Source organism: Labeo rohita, chromosome 13 (assembly GCF_022985175.1).
Source record: "Labeo rohita strain BAU-BD-2019 chromosome 13, IGBB_LRoh.1.0, whole genome shotgun sequence".
NCBI lineage: Eukaryota > Metazoa > Chordata > Actinopteri > Cypriniformes > Cyprinidae > Labeo > Labeo rohita.
Genome location: NC_066881.1, coordinates 9,115,773 through 9,131,352, shown reverse-complemented (window position 1 = coordinate 9,131,352; position 15,580 = coordinate 9,115,773).

Below are 15,580 nucleotides of genomic sequence, written 5' to 3'. Positions count from 1 at the left end.
CTGCCATGTCCCTCTAATTATTAGGAATATCCTGAGTGGTACTGGAAGTCTAGAGCCCTGCTTTATTGGAAAATCCCAATGAAGGGAAAGTACACTCCTTTTTGACACCATTTACTTGTCTTAGCAAAAACAATGAGTAATTTAAAAAAAAAACAATAACAGTCCATTATCCAGTATTGGGAAACATGTAAGGGAGGACTGGGGTGAGTGCGTTGAAGCTGAGCAGGGGGATTAGCCATTATATGCTGTATTTCAAAAGTCCAAATGCCTGTTCATTACTAATGTTTTCTGCTGATATGAGTGTTTCTAAATCTTTCATACTCACATGCATCAGGCAATATGTGTGTTGCAAAAGCTTTTTGTATGACGGAGGAACCACTTTTATGAATTGCGTGAACTTTTCTGTGAGCATTTCTGAAACAGATGATCCTGAATGTGTTTCAGCTGGTGTGTGACTGGAAGGGGCCGGTCTTTGATAAGGTAGCAAGTTTACGGGTCTGTACACAATCCAAAAAATGGACAATAAAAGCTGCTGATAAAATGTGTTTGATCAATGATTACTTGAAGCAATTACAAAAAAATAGGTTACAAAAAATTAATTAGATTCCATTAAGTCAATGACAAGAGGTAAAAGGACAGAGTTTATAAGTGACTGAGTAACAAGATGTTCTTAACCGCAATGATGACGATCGAGTTAAAAATACACAGACAGATGTCTTGCTTACAGGTGTTTTAACCTCAGCATGTACTATGCAAAGTCAGTGGTCAGAGCTGAGAATTTTACTTGAGTTTCCCTTTTAGATTTTATTTAGTAATGTATGCTTTAATTAAAGCTTTAGTTTTTCATCTGACACATTGATTTTAATTTAGCTTTATTTTAATTAACATGTAATAGTTTTAGTTTTCTTCTGACTATAATAAAGTCATCATTGTTATTAGGATATGTCCCAAAAAACTGAAAAGTCTGTAATATACTTTGGTAAAAAATTCTCAATTGTTGTGTAAAACAAACACCCTTTTTACCTTGTCAAAATGAGCTCTGTAAAAATCATCCCATTCTGAGGGATTGTTCCTTTGAATGCAAATGAGCTCTGCTCACCCCGCCCCTCTCTTCTCTCTGTGGAGTGACGGGCTGCTCTGAGAGATTGTTTACTTTAGCCACATTTAGCACGTTTAGCTGCAAAACTTGCTAACTAGTACGTTATTAGGAGAGGTGATTACAGAGATTCATAAAAAAACCCTCATACTCATTTCTTCTGCTGTAGGTGAAGCTGGACCACGAGTAATTTGCGCGAACAAAGATGCATTTATGTAGATCAGGAGGCGCGTTCCCTTCACAAACAAATGTAATCTACTGCATCATCAGCAGCTAAAATGTCGGGAGTAAATGACGACCACTATGTTCATTATTACATCCAGCAACACAGCCCCTCAATCGCTCAATTGGAGATATTCTTGTCTAACTTACATCCCTGCTCCGGCATCGAAACAATGGAGGTCGGACTGTTACAGCTGATCTGAGGTAAGACGCTCATGTCAATCAACTATCGTGGGAGCGGCCTCTGAGAATGGCTCGATTTGAAAAAGGGGATATTATTTTTACAGATTAATTAAAAACCACTGCATGGATTTTTATCATTATAGGGTAGATTTGTACATACACTGCCAACACACATTAATGTTCAAACAACATGAAAAAGTGAACTTTGGATCCGATGACCCCTTTAAGCCTCTCATTAAAAGACCACAACTTGACCCATTAGAATTAGTTAATTACAGACCAATTTCAAATCTCCCTTTTCTGTCAAAGATACTTGAAAACATAGTATCCTCACACTTTTGATCCTTCTTAGAGAAAAATGGTATCTGTGAGGATTTCTAGTCAGGATTTAGACCATATCAAAGTACTGAGACTGCTCTCATCAGTGTTACTAATGACCTGCTCTTATAATTCGATCATGGTTTAATCTTTCCATTAGTGCTACTAGATCTTAGCACTGCATTCGACACTATCGACCACAACATTCTTTTGAATAGACTAAAATTATGTTGCCATTAGTGAAAGTGCATTGACATGATTCGAATTGTACTTATCTAACCACCATCAATTCACAAGCGCAGTATGGAGTACCTCAAGGCTCAGTACTAAGACTGCTGTTTTTCACACTTTACATGTTACCCTTGGGAGATATCATCAGGAAACATGGTGGTAGCTTTCACTGTTATGCAAAGGATACTCAGCTATTTCCTTGTGGCCCGGCGAAACATACCAATATGCAAAACGGAATGCATAACTGATAAAAAAACTGGATGATGAGTAATTTCTTACTGCTAAATTCTGAAAAAAACAAAACAAAACAGAGGTGTTAATTATTGGACCAAAAACCCCGCATCTAATGACCTAGAACACTGTCTAACACTCGATGGCTGCTCTGTTAATTCTTCGTCATTAGTTAGAAACCTAAGTTGTGCTGTCTGATAGCAATCTTTCCTGACTTACCTGATTTTTTTCACATGCTTGCAGAAAAAGCCTTACCAAAACAAAGTTACTGGGTTGTCCATTTTCACATATCCTGGGTTAGCAGATGCACTGGGGACCTGATTATAGCACTTAAATGTGTAAAAAGTCAGATTTTCATGACATGTAATCTTTAATGACACTGAACACACTACTGTGAATGGCACAGAGTGAACTTGCAATCCATCTGTCATTCCTGGTATACTTCGACACTTCACATTCATGTTTTGGCATAAAATTAAGCATTTTTTTGCATCATGTTTTATACCAGATATTGATGAGTGTACAAAAAGCACTCATTATGACTCATGAATCATACAAAAAGTCAATCATAAACACAACAGCACAACACTGATTGACATATATATATATATATATATATATACATATATATATACACTACCGTTCAAAAGTTTGGGGTCAGTACATTTTTATTGTTTCTTTTTTTTTTTAAAGAAATTAATATTTTTATTCACCAAGGATGTATTAAGTTAATAATTAAAAGTTTATTAAAAGTTAATAATAAATAATTTACATTTTTATAAAATATTTATATTTTGAATAAACACTGTACTTTTTAAACTTGTTATTCATGAAAGAATCCTGAAAAAAAAATCACAGGTTCCAAAAAATATTTGGCAGCACAACTGTTGATATTATCCAACATTGATCATTCTAATAATAAATCTGCATATTAGAATGATTTCTGAAGGATCATGTGACACTTAAGACTGGAGTAACAGCTGATAAAAATTCAGCATTTCATCACAGGAATAAATTCTATTTTAAAGTATGTTAAAATAAAAAAACATTATTTTATATTGTAAAAACATTTTGCAATATTACTGCTTTTTTTCTATATTTTTAATCAAATAAATGCAGCCTTGATGAGCATAAGAGACTTCTTTAAAGACTATTACAAGTCTTACTGACACCAAACTTTTGAACGGTAGCGTATATATAAATATATATATATATATATATATTTTATGCTTTTATGCTTTTTTTAATGAGTTGATTTATGTTTCTATGACATTATTTAGATTTTAGCTTATAATAGGCAGTGTATACATTTAAAAAATATATAATGCATTTATTAATTTCATACATTTTGTGTTTCCCATCTATATCTTATGGAGAAAAAGGGAAGCAAATTGAGGAACATGATTTCTCAAAATTTTGTAAAGCCACAACATTTTAATTCGGGCATGTGAACGCGGTCTTGTGCAAGCTGTCATTTGACACCTCACATTAGTGTTACTTACTTTAGCCCTTGCTATGTACACAAATCTGACAAACCAGCAACAATGATTGGTAGTATTCAACAGAAGAAGAAAATAACATTTGGTCATTGAGTATTTAATTATTTATTCACCCTCATGTCATTCCAAGCCTACATGAATTGTAAAGTGAAAGTGGATGTGGATGACTGGGTACAGCTGTTGGTATCATTCACTTTCATGCTGCTGAAATGAGATCTGTGGATATTCTGCTATATCATTCATAGAAGCCTGAACAACAGTTCAAAACACCCTCTCTTTTTCCACGGGGTGGAAAAAAACCTATATCACTATGATTTAAAACCTGATGGTTGTGCAACTGCCTGGAAAAAAAAAACAAAAAAAAACATGTTACACAAGACTGTGTTTTTTTACCCCACTGTATGTCTCAAACACTTTGATATATATTTATAGTATTTATAAATTATAGTTAAATAAAAGCAGATATGAAATACTTCAGTTTAAATTTCTAAACTGTATAAATTAATGTCAATACACAGAATGCTGGTGACAAACTACTTCAGTCATGAATGGGATGTAACACTAATAGAAAATATTTTGGATATTTATGAACATTTTACACTTTACACCCAATGTGTAAACACATAGGACACAATTTTTTATTCAAAAGAGATTGGAAACAAATATATAAATACATAAAATGTTTCTGAGTGTCTATTTACACTAAGTGCAAATAGCCTGCCTTGTTGGCAGAGACTATTTACACTACCTCCACCCACAAACATGTGATTAGGCTACACTGTAAAAAACAATTTGTTGAGTCAACTTAAAATAATTTGTAACCTGGCTGCCTTAAAATTTTAAGTTCAGTCAACTCAAAAAAAAAGTTTATTCAACTTGAAATGTTAAATTATACTAAGTGACAACTTAGATATTTGAGTTGAATCAACTTAAAATTTTAAGGCAGCTGGGTTACTTACCCATCTGTTAAGTTTAGCAAACACAAATATTTAAGTTGTTACTTAGTACAACTTAACATTTCAAGTTGACTAAACTTATTTTAGTTAACTGAACTTAAATTTTTAAGGCAGCAGGGTAACAAATTGTTTTAAGCTGACTCAACAAATTGTGTTTTTTATTTTTTTACAGTGAGTCAACACTATAAAAGACAACAGCCTAACAATGGCTCCGGTGGTACAGATAATAAAATCCATGTTATAATCATTTTTGACGCGATAGACCCGAGTTCGAATCCGCCTTTTGCCAATATTTTTTTCTCCCTTTTCAAATCTCATATCACATCGGAAAAAAAATTATTTTCAATGAAAATGAAGAAAAAATACAGAGTTGGGTAGGGTTAGGGTAGATGTAGGGAGGGCTTTATTTTCCCAATAAGGTGGCATCCATTTAATAATTTGAATTAAAATTATAATTTACACTCAATACGTTTTTATTGCACACTGTTTTATAATGTACTAGGCCTACAATGCTGAAGTGCAGATAATAGCCACTATTTGCAATAAGTAGTATAAATAGAAGAAAATACTGCTATATTTTAACATAGTATAAATAGAATCCATTGCACTTGTAAATATCAAATGCTATTTGATAGTGTAAATAGCCTATCACTATTTACACTTGCTAGCAAATAGATGCTGTCTAAAAGTTTTTGTTTATTCATTTTAGCTACACATATAGCCGTTTAATGCATAAATAAACTAACAAACTGTGGATTTTTGTATGTTAAAGCTGAAATACCAAGTTTCACTTTTTTACCTCAAAAATAGGTTTGGTCTAGTAAATCCTTACTTTTACACAAAATGGCACAGAAGAGACTGTGCAGGAAAAAATTAGGTTTAGTTTTACTTTTTCAGCTTTAATATTATTATTATTTGCTTTTTATGATACATGCAAACATTTAACACTGCATTATTGTTTTTTTTTTTTTTTTTTTTTTGACAAAACTAGTTTGTGGTAGTGATGGGAAGTTCGGATCATTTTACCGACTTGGGCCTTTGGTTCAGCAAAATGAACAAATCTTTTTTCGAGTCATTTAGTTCATTTTAGCAAAATATAATTAAAATGTTACGTGTTACCTCCCTAACACATCTACTGCTTACACAAATGTTAATCACACTACAAACAAGACAAAACTATAATGCTATAAGAAACAGAAAAGATTAATTCATTTTTTTACCTGGGTCTTTAGTCTATGATTAGCTCACCTCACCTCCTATTTGACAAATTTTCGGGTTTGAGTTATTGAATCATGTGACAGCCCTATAAGCAATGCAGTCTGAGCCGGAAAGAGAATTGATTAGTTCATCTCTCGGATCTTCGGGTTTGAGTCGTTCGTTCATCACGTGACAGCCCCATAAGACTCGAAACAGGTGAACTAATTCCAGTACAAAACCTAATAGGATGTTACGTATGCGTGACTGAACAAATCACTCCCCCGAGACAAGTCACATTAATGATTCATTCAAAATGAATGAATCGTTCAAGAACAACCCATCACTAGTTTGTGGTTGTGGCTCAGCATGTATTTGTATACACCAAAGCAATTATTCCTGAAAAACCACATGTCATTTATCTCTTCTTCATTTTTCTTTTGTATACTCCCTCAAGAAGAGGTGCATGCCATGCTCAGGACTCTTTTGTTAAAGAAAGGCCTAAACTACATCACATTACACATCTTACACAGAGAAAAAACAGACTATGTTGATTCCTTAAAATGGACTTTGTAACACTGGGGAAGGAAAATGTGCATTTTCATCCATGTTGTTGATCTTGCTATGTTCGTAGTTATTTTTATTGTTAATGCACTCTCCTGTGCATAAAATCTCCTGAGATATAATATCTTGGTCAGTAATTTTCTCTGAAGACTAACGCATTTAAATGACATAAACAACTGTTGCACTGTGCTGACTGCTGTGTTTGGGTTTTAGTGATGAAATGACATGTGACCTAGATTCAGGGGCTTTCCCTGTCAGCTGTAGGCCTTCCCTCTAGTCCTTATCTTATTCCTTTGAATCATGTGATTTCTATGTTGTACTGTCTATATAGTAATATTCCACAAGTTAAATACAATTAAACTTAAAGTTAAATAACCTTAAAATACATCACAGCATTTAGTCCATGTAAATAATGTGTGCTGTTGTGTGTGAAATTAACAAGCGTGCCCTTTGAATGCTGTTGATTGCAGATCGTATCACTGTGTAAACACTGTAATCTGTGAGCCTCTGGGTTCATTTTTCTGTAGGGCACGTGAGCTGACTGTAAATTATTTACTCCATTCTCATGTGTAATAAAACTTTTTGCATTTAAAGGCCATTTAATTCATTAACCATTGCTGTCAGATGTTTGAATGAGTTTACTAAACAGCTGTTTTGCTTTAAATGTTAGCAACAGAAAGAGAAACTGATTTAAGTGTTTGCTGAAAATAGAACTACAATGAAATGACACATTATCCTCTGGCAACTACATTTACGGACTCAGTTCGTAGACAGAAGCCATTAGAGGCCAAAGCCATTTAAGAAAGGAAGTGAAGGGACTTTCTTTTTCAGCTGAAAGAGGGGTTTATTGATCTCTCCATCTAGCAGTCCATTTTCATGTGTGAGCTGTAGAGTCCCTCACTCTCTCATTTTCTCCTTTCTTTCCACATATCCTCATTTTTCAAATCAATAAAAAAAAATCTGTTGTTTGATGACTGACTTTTGCAGTTATTTAAAACCTCTAACCACAAATGTCATGTGGTAAGTGCATGTGTTCAAACTCCTTGAGCCATGATGCTTATCTGGACAGTGCAAGTTCCAATCTGGCTGTGACCTTCGTCATTTACTCTTTCGGACACGCTGCTTCAAACACAATGATTTCTTGTCATTTCTGTACATTTTTCTGCTGTAGTAAAGACATAGTAAAGACATATTTTCATGTGGTTCCTTATTTCATGACCTTAAAAAACACTATGGCATGTATACATTTTGACATTTGAATCACATAACCAGCCGTATGGCGTTTTCTAACGCAGCCAAGTAAACTTGATCGGTAGTTCACCTGGTACAGCATTGCGCTTGCTATCCACCTTTTTTCTCCTTTAAAAGTGGGCACGGCCATTTGTAAACTTTATGGGTCTGGCTTCCAGTCTCATCTGCGTCCAGCGACTTTTAGCTGCACAAAACAGCACATTTTGCTGCTCGATACTGCAAATTGGTGTCTTATTTTAATGTATTATATACATTATTTTAATTATAAGCACTCTGGTTTGCTGTACAAACAGTTTTCCGTTTACTGCACACTGATATTCTTCTACTTATTTTCCTATAGCGGCTAATAAACCGAAAGTCTCACCCATAGCGTACGGCTGCGCTAAAGGAGAAGTCCACTTCCAGAACAACAATTCGCAAATAATTTACTCACCCCCTTGTCATCTAAGATGTTCATGTCTTTCTGTCTTCAGTTGTAAAGAAATTATGTTTTTTGAGAAAAGCATTTCAGGATTTTTCTTCATATAATGGACTTGTTTGGTGCGCTGATTTTGAACTTCCAAAATGTAGTTTAAATGCAGCTTCTAAGGGCTCTAAACAATCCCAGCCAAGGAAGAAGGGTCTTGTCTAGCGAAATGATCTTTTTTTTTTCAGAAAAAAAAATTGTATACTTTTTAAGCACAAAAGCTTGTGTAGCACAGGTTCTGGGATGCATGTTCATGACTGTATGTACTATTGCATCATGTAGAAAGGTCACGCCGAACATAGGCAGAACCACAGACCCAGTGTTTACAAAGCGAACGTGCAAAGACTAAGAAAGTGCAAGTAAGTCAAACGCTGTTCACAAACAAAAAGGTACAACGATGTCGGACAATTCTGAAGTTGTAGGAGAAAATAAGATGAAGTTTTTTGCCATTCTCTAGCTTTTTGAGCTAGAGTACACAGACTATGAACGTGATTCGTCGTAGTGATGGGAAGTTCGGATCATTTTACCGACTCAGACCTTTGAGTCTCGTTCAGTAAAAGGAACGTATCTTTTTTCGAGTCATTTTGATAATTTTAGCAAAATATAATTCAAATGTTACGTGTTACTTCCTTAACACATCTACTGCTTACACAAACGTTGATCACACTACAAACAAGACAAAACTATAATGCTATAAAAATCAGAAAAGATTAATTCATTGTTTACCTGGGTCTTTAGTCTGTGATTAGCTCACCTCAACTCTTATCTGACAAGTTTTCGGGTTTGAGTCGTTCGTTCATCACGGGACAGCCCCATAAGCTCAACCAATGCAGTGTGAGCCGGAAAAATAATTGATTAGTTCATCTCTCGTCTTCCAGTTCAAGTCGACTCGAAAAACCCGAAGACTAGAAACAGGTAAACTAATACCAGTACAGAACCAGCACAGTACAGAGACGACTCGGGTCACATTAAAGATTCGTTCAAAAAAAGAACAACCCATCACTAATTCGTAGCATCATGAACGCGCATCCCAGAACCTGTGCTACACGAGCTTTCGTGCTTAAAAAAGTATACACTCTTTTTTTTTTCGAAAAAAATGACTGATCGTTTTACTAGATAACACCCTTCTTCCTCGGCTGGGATAATTTAGAGCCCTTTGAAGCTGCGTTTAAACTACATTTTGGAAGTTCAAACTCGGGGCACCATAGCAGTCCATGATATGGAGAAAAATCCTGAAATGCTTTCCTCAAAAAATAATTTCTTTTTGATTTCTGTACGAGCCCTGGAAAACACAAGCCATAAAACTCAATAAAATAGCTCAAAGCCTTGTGAAAGCAACCTAAAATGGCATGATTGCTTTAGCAAATGCGTGTTTAACTTATGTTTGCATTTGCTCACACTATCCGTTAGGTTTAGTGTAGGGTTTAATGTGGGTGGTACACACAAACGCCATAAAGCATTAACGTTTTATCGCCACCTAGTGAACATTTCATTTCCGTACTGCCATGATACGTACAGCAGCCAACATGATAAAAACATCCCCACATTTGCGTTTAACTTTTTGGGAGAAAAATGAACACGCTATATTTCACCAGATACTAAACTTCTCACTCTGAATGAAAGGTGATACAAGCAAGGTAATATGATTTTGCAAAGACAGCGACATTGTTTTTCTCATTAAACATTAGACCTTGCTTATAGCGCCACATGAAAGTGCAGCAAAATGTACCTGGAGCAATGTATTTCAGGTTTTGCAGAAATGTAGGTTATTTCCAATCAGTCTGTTTTGAAGAGTGTTTGTTTCCATTTCTGGACAGAATAATAATGGGTCTGTTTGCTCAGTCATTCAGTATAAAAGTGACGCAACAATTTGTTCATTTTTTAAATCGTTCGTAACTATTGAAATCAATTCTTGAATCAGGGAAAGGTCAAGCAATTTACAAAAAGTCTTTTGAAAGACTAAACAGCTGGTTTCAAAACACTTGAAGCTGATCCAGGCCAGGCCAAATAATCTGGACAGGTTCAGTCTTACAGTATGAGAAGCGCTCCAGGAAACATCCGTGGATTACAGGAAAGGTTTGCATGAGTCAGTGCTAATGAGTCATGAGTCAGCTATCCTGGAAAAAAGGCAGGAAGGAAGATCAGGTTCATGCAGTGTTTGGTTAAATGCATATGGTTTGTGTGGGTTTTTACTTGTACGGGTCACCAGCTTCTGGGTAAACTCTGATCTCTGTTCTTCTGCCTGTAAGTGAAGCGGGATCAGCTCTTATAGGAAATCCTCTTCCAGAAGAACAGCTCTTTGATCTCCCATCTTCATCTCTGGATATATTTCCTGTTAGCTTCCTACTACAAAAATAGTTTTGGACTAATCATAAACAGAATTGCTATAATAACTACAGCCATAACAATAATATTTGCAATTTGTCATCTTCAGCTGTTGCCAACTCAATACTGTTACATCATCATCGCTGTTACATAAACATATGTGACCCTGGACCACAAAATCAGCAGACGTATATTTGTAGCAATAGCCAACAATACATTGTATGGGTCAAATTTATTGTTTTTTTTTTTTTTTTTTGCCAAAAATCATTAAAATATTGAAGATATTTTGTAAATTTCCTACTGTAAATATATCAAAACTTAATTTTTAATTAATAATATGAATTGCTAAGAACTTAATTTGGACAACTTTAAAAGTGATTTTCTCAATATTTTGATTTTTTTTTTTTTTTTTTTTTTTTTTTTTTTTTTTTTTGCACCCTCAGATTCTGGATTTTCAAAAAGTTTTAATCTCAGCCAAATATTGTCATATCCTATTAAACCATACATCAGTGGAAAGCTTATTTCAATTTATACATCAATTAAATTTAAAAAATGGACCCATGACTGGTTTTCACTTTATTATACATCACAGCAATATGATGTGTTTAATAATAATGTTTACATTTTCAACAAAACTGCAGCACCCATCACATAAGACTTATGGAGGACTGAAATAATATTTGATCAATATGCCGAATGGAAGCATACATTATGATGCCGGATTTTGTTGAGTGTTCATTTTGAAACTTAAAACCATAAAAATATTGTGTAATCACTAACCCAACAAAATATAACCAGTAATTTTGAAAGCAGAAGTTCTTTCCACGAACGTTTAGAAAGTTGTCAAGATCATGTAAGATAATGCAACTTAATCCATACAAGATGTCTGTTAATTTTATGGTAGAATAAATAATACACATATTTTACAATTGAAAAAAAGAAAAAAAAACTTGATCCACTAATGACCTGATTTAAGATTTGTTAATCTAATGTCTCAATGTACTGAAATAAAGCAGAAAACAGGGAAGTGAAGCTCTTACCTGAAACATATTTGGTGAGTGTCTTCAAACACTGTGAACGAAATGCATAAATCTACCTTTATTATAGTTGACTCTTGTTATTACGTTAAAATGTGTTGTATATTAAAATGATAATACATTCAAAGAAATAAAATAAGCAAGTGGGAAATAAGGAAAGTGAGAAAGTGAAATAAGGAAATAAAGAATAGTACTAGTTCATGATTTAACCGCAAAAATGTTATTTTTCCCAAAGGCATGCATAATTCCTATAAAACCTATGGGGAAATACTCACAAGGGGAGGCATTTATGTTTTTACAGACGTCATGACTGATATTTCTCATTAATGTAATTTACCTTCAAAAAAAAATTACCCATTATAAAATTCACTGAATGATCCCTCACTATTAAGGATAAAACAGTAAAAGGTAAAATAGTTATCTATCTGAAAGTTTATCTATTTTATTTTATTTTACTTTGCTCCTCTACAGGAAGATGCTGGAAAGATGCTAAGATGTTACATGCACCTTTCCTTCAGTGACATTTGTATTTGACCCTAGTCAGTTTGTTATTATTGACAGGTGCCATGGCAGTAATCTGGCATATACTGTAAATGGATAAAGACAAGAGGCCTGCTGCACATTAAAAGAAGCAGCAGCTTGACTAGACACCACATGAACCATGGAGGTTACGACTTCACCATGAGAGAAGAAATTAGTGCATTGAGGGTCAAATTCCCTGCCAAGGATTCCTTTAGTGGTTTTTTTTAAATTAGACGTAGGCGAGCCAGTCACCTAAATGTCATGTGACTAAGCCACAAGAAAATCCCTTCCCTGGACTATCCTGAGCTATGAAATCAAAACAACAGATAGGAGTCTTAAAACTAGGCACGAGCAAAAAATCTACTATAATAGAATGAAATATTAGCCTATAACAATATATGCATTTCAAAAAATCTGAATGTCTGCTTTTGAAAGACTGATGTTTGGTAGAATCAGAGTGTGTAGTTACCACATCTGCTAGCAGGGGGAACTGCGCTAACCAGCCACACACTGACCGCTTGGTGTTTTTATGCATTTCATCATTTGGTTATTTCTGTTGTTTCATCATTGTGTTATGTTCTTGGGGTCACTGTATGGCTCTGTGGAGTTATTTTTGCCTACATGGCATCAGACTGTTTTGTCTCTTATCGGGTGTGTTTTCCTTTTAGGAGTGCAGAGATTATATTCATCAAATGTTTAGACTGTGGTTAAGCAGCTAAAACGATGATAGAACTAAATTATGCCCTGCTGGATTTCAATCCATCACCGAATGGGTGTGGAGCTGATTTATAACAAAATAAAGATAAGCTTCAAAAATTTGTCATTTGCTTCTAAATTGCAGGAAGTTGTCATGATTTAAAGCTTTGGTGGTGATTTAGGAGCGTAATGGCTTTGACTCATGGCTACCTGTGAGGATCTGATAAAAAACCTTCAGCAACAATGAAGCTAATAAGGAATTTATGCTTAACTAGTGAAAAACATTTGTGATGAAAGAGGAAGTGAGGAGGATGTGGATAACACTTAACTAAACATATGATGGAAATTTTCCAGCCATTTTAAAGTGAACTGATTCCTTAACCCCATGGCAAAGCTTTTGGAACGGTGTTCTTAGTTATAGCTGTCCACATTATTCCTGTGCCCCATGACGCTTTGGGCAAATTATAAGTAACTTTTGTTAAACTGTAAACAGTCAGCAAGTGCATATATGCAATAATAAGCATTATTAGAAACTGGGTTCAATCAGGTAACATGATTCTACCCACCTTTCAGCCAACATTAAAAGGAAATTAAACAAATGTCTGCAACAGACCATGAATAATCCCAAAGTTTCAATGATTTCCACAGAAATATTACAGACGTTTTTAATATAAATGCATTAAACAGTTGTGTAGCCCATATGCTTTTAAAGAAGTTCACTTCCAGAACAAAAAAAAATTACAGATAATGTACTCACCCCTGTCACGGTTGGGTGTGTCAAGGAAACGCACAAAGACGAGATTAACACGAACAGGAATCTTTAATCAAATCCAAACTGGTAATTCCAACAAGGGCAGGAGCACACACACACACACAACCAAAATAACCTTGAGATCAGACACGGAACTAGAACTGAGAACAACTTATAAAGGGTGGTAAATCAGACACAGACAGGTGAAGCAAATTAACTAATTGGGACACAACAAGGGCAGGAAGAACCAAATATGGGCACAACAGGGAAAAACCAACAAACAGTCCAAAGGGTGTTACATCACTCCCCCCTCCCGGAAGGCACGACCTCGCGCTGTGGGAGGAGCCCAATGGAGCCGGTGGGATGGAGCGACGAGGCAGAGCCGGAGGAGCGAAGTCCTGAGGCGAAGGCGGGACAACGACCGACCAAGGTGGAGCCGGAGGGACGAGGGAGCCCGGTGGAGCTGGTGGGCCGACGGTGGAGATGAGGGAGCTGAGAGCCGGGGTGGAGCCGCTGGGTCGGAGGACCGAGGCGGAGTCTGGGACTCAGAGGCCGGAGGTGGAGATGAGGGATCCTCCAACCACGACACCGATGGGGACTGGCAGACCTGCAGCGAGCCCACTGCACTGATGGTGGGCTGAGGGTGAGCAGATGGGCTACCAGGAGACAGCAGTGGCGGGACTGAGGCCGCAAAAACAATAGACGGAGATGACAGAGGGAGGGTGGGAAATCCAGGCAGTCAGGTAATTTTGATGGTGGAAGAAGAGCGGGGATGTCTTCATCTACATCTTCAAAGAAATTATTCAAATCTTGTTTCAGAACAATTAGTCCCAGATCCAGGCATTGCTCACCCTCAGCGGTGGTGCAGTGGGCGGTGCTGTCCTCAGCACCCTCACGCCCATCTGGAACGTCCACCGTCGCAGGCTCTGTGGCCGGCTCTCGCACCTGGTCAGACAGGAGAGGCTCTGGCTCCTGGGCGATCCGCAGCTCTGTCGCTCCACATGGCGATGACTCGGTCACGCTGGGCTCTGGCGCTCCGTCCACGGTGGGCTCGGGCTCATGCTCCGTGAAATGGGGTGATGGTTGGCTGGGCTCTGGAGTGGGGCTGGTGTCGTCCTCCATGGTCCACGAAGATCTGCTGAACACCAGCACCCACTCAACATAGGTGGCGAGGCTCTCTCGAGGACCATCCCCGGACAGCTGAGCTTGTGTGGTCGGGTTTAGTCCAGTTCGATAGAATGAGCAAAGGCTACTGACCGGGTAGTGCGTCATGGGGGCGAGGAACAAAGTCTTTAGTGTGGTCCTCGAGAGAGCAATTCCCCTGCTCCAGGAGAAGGAGGCGGAAGGCAGGGTGATCCATGATGGAAAAACAGAAAATAAAACACTGAATAAAAAACGAAAAGAAAATGTGGGGAAAACGCCGCTTAACTTTTGTAGGTCCAATCTTCTGTCACGGTTGGGTGTGGCAAGGAAACGCACGAAGACGAGATTAACACGAACAGGAATCTTTAATCAAATCCAAACTGGTAATTCCAACAAGGGCAGGAGCGCACACACAACCAAAATAACCTTGAGATTGGACACAGAACTAGAACTGAGAACAACTTATAAAGGGTGGTAAATCAGACACAGACAGGTGAAGCAAATTAACTAATTGGGACGCAACAAGGGCAGGAAGAACCAAATATGGGCACAACAGGGAAAAACCAACATAAACAGTTCAAAGGGTGTTACAACCCCATTGTTCATCCAAGGTGTTCATGTCTTTCTTCTTCAGTCATCAAGAAATTATGTTTTTTTTGAGGAAAACATTTCAGGATTTTTCTTCATATAATGGACTTCAATGGTGTCCCCTAGTTTGAACTTCCAAAATGCTTCAAAGGGCTCTAAAAAATCCCAGCCAAGGAAGAATGGTCTCATTTAGCAAAACGATTGGTTATTTTCCAAAAAAAAAAAATTACAGTTCATACACTTTTTAACCTTAAACACTCGTCTTCTCAAACTCTGCGCGAACTCTGTTTTTCCGGATTAAGACAGT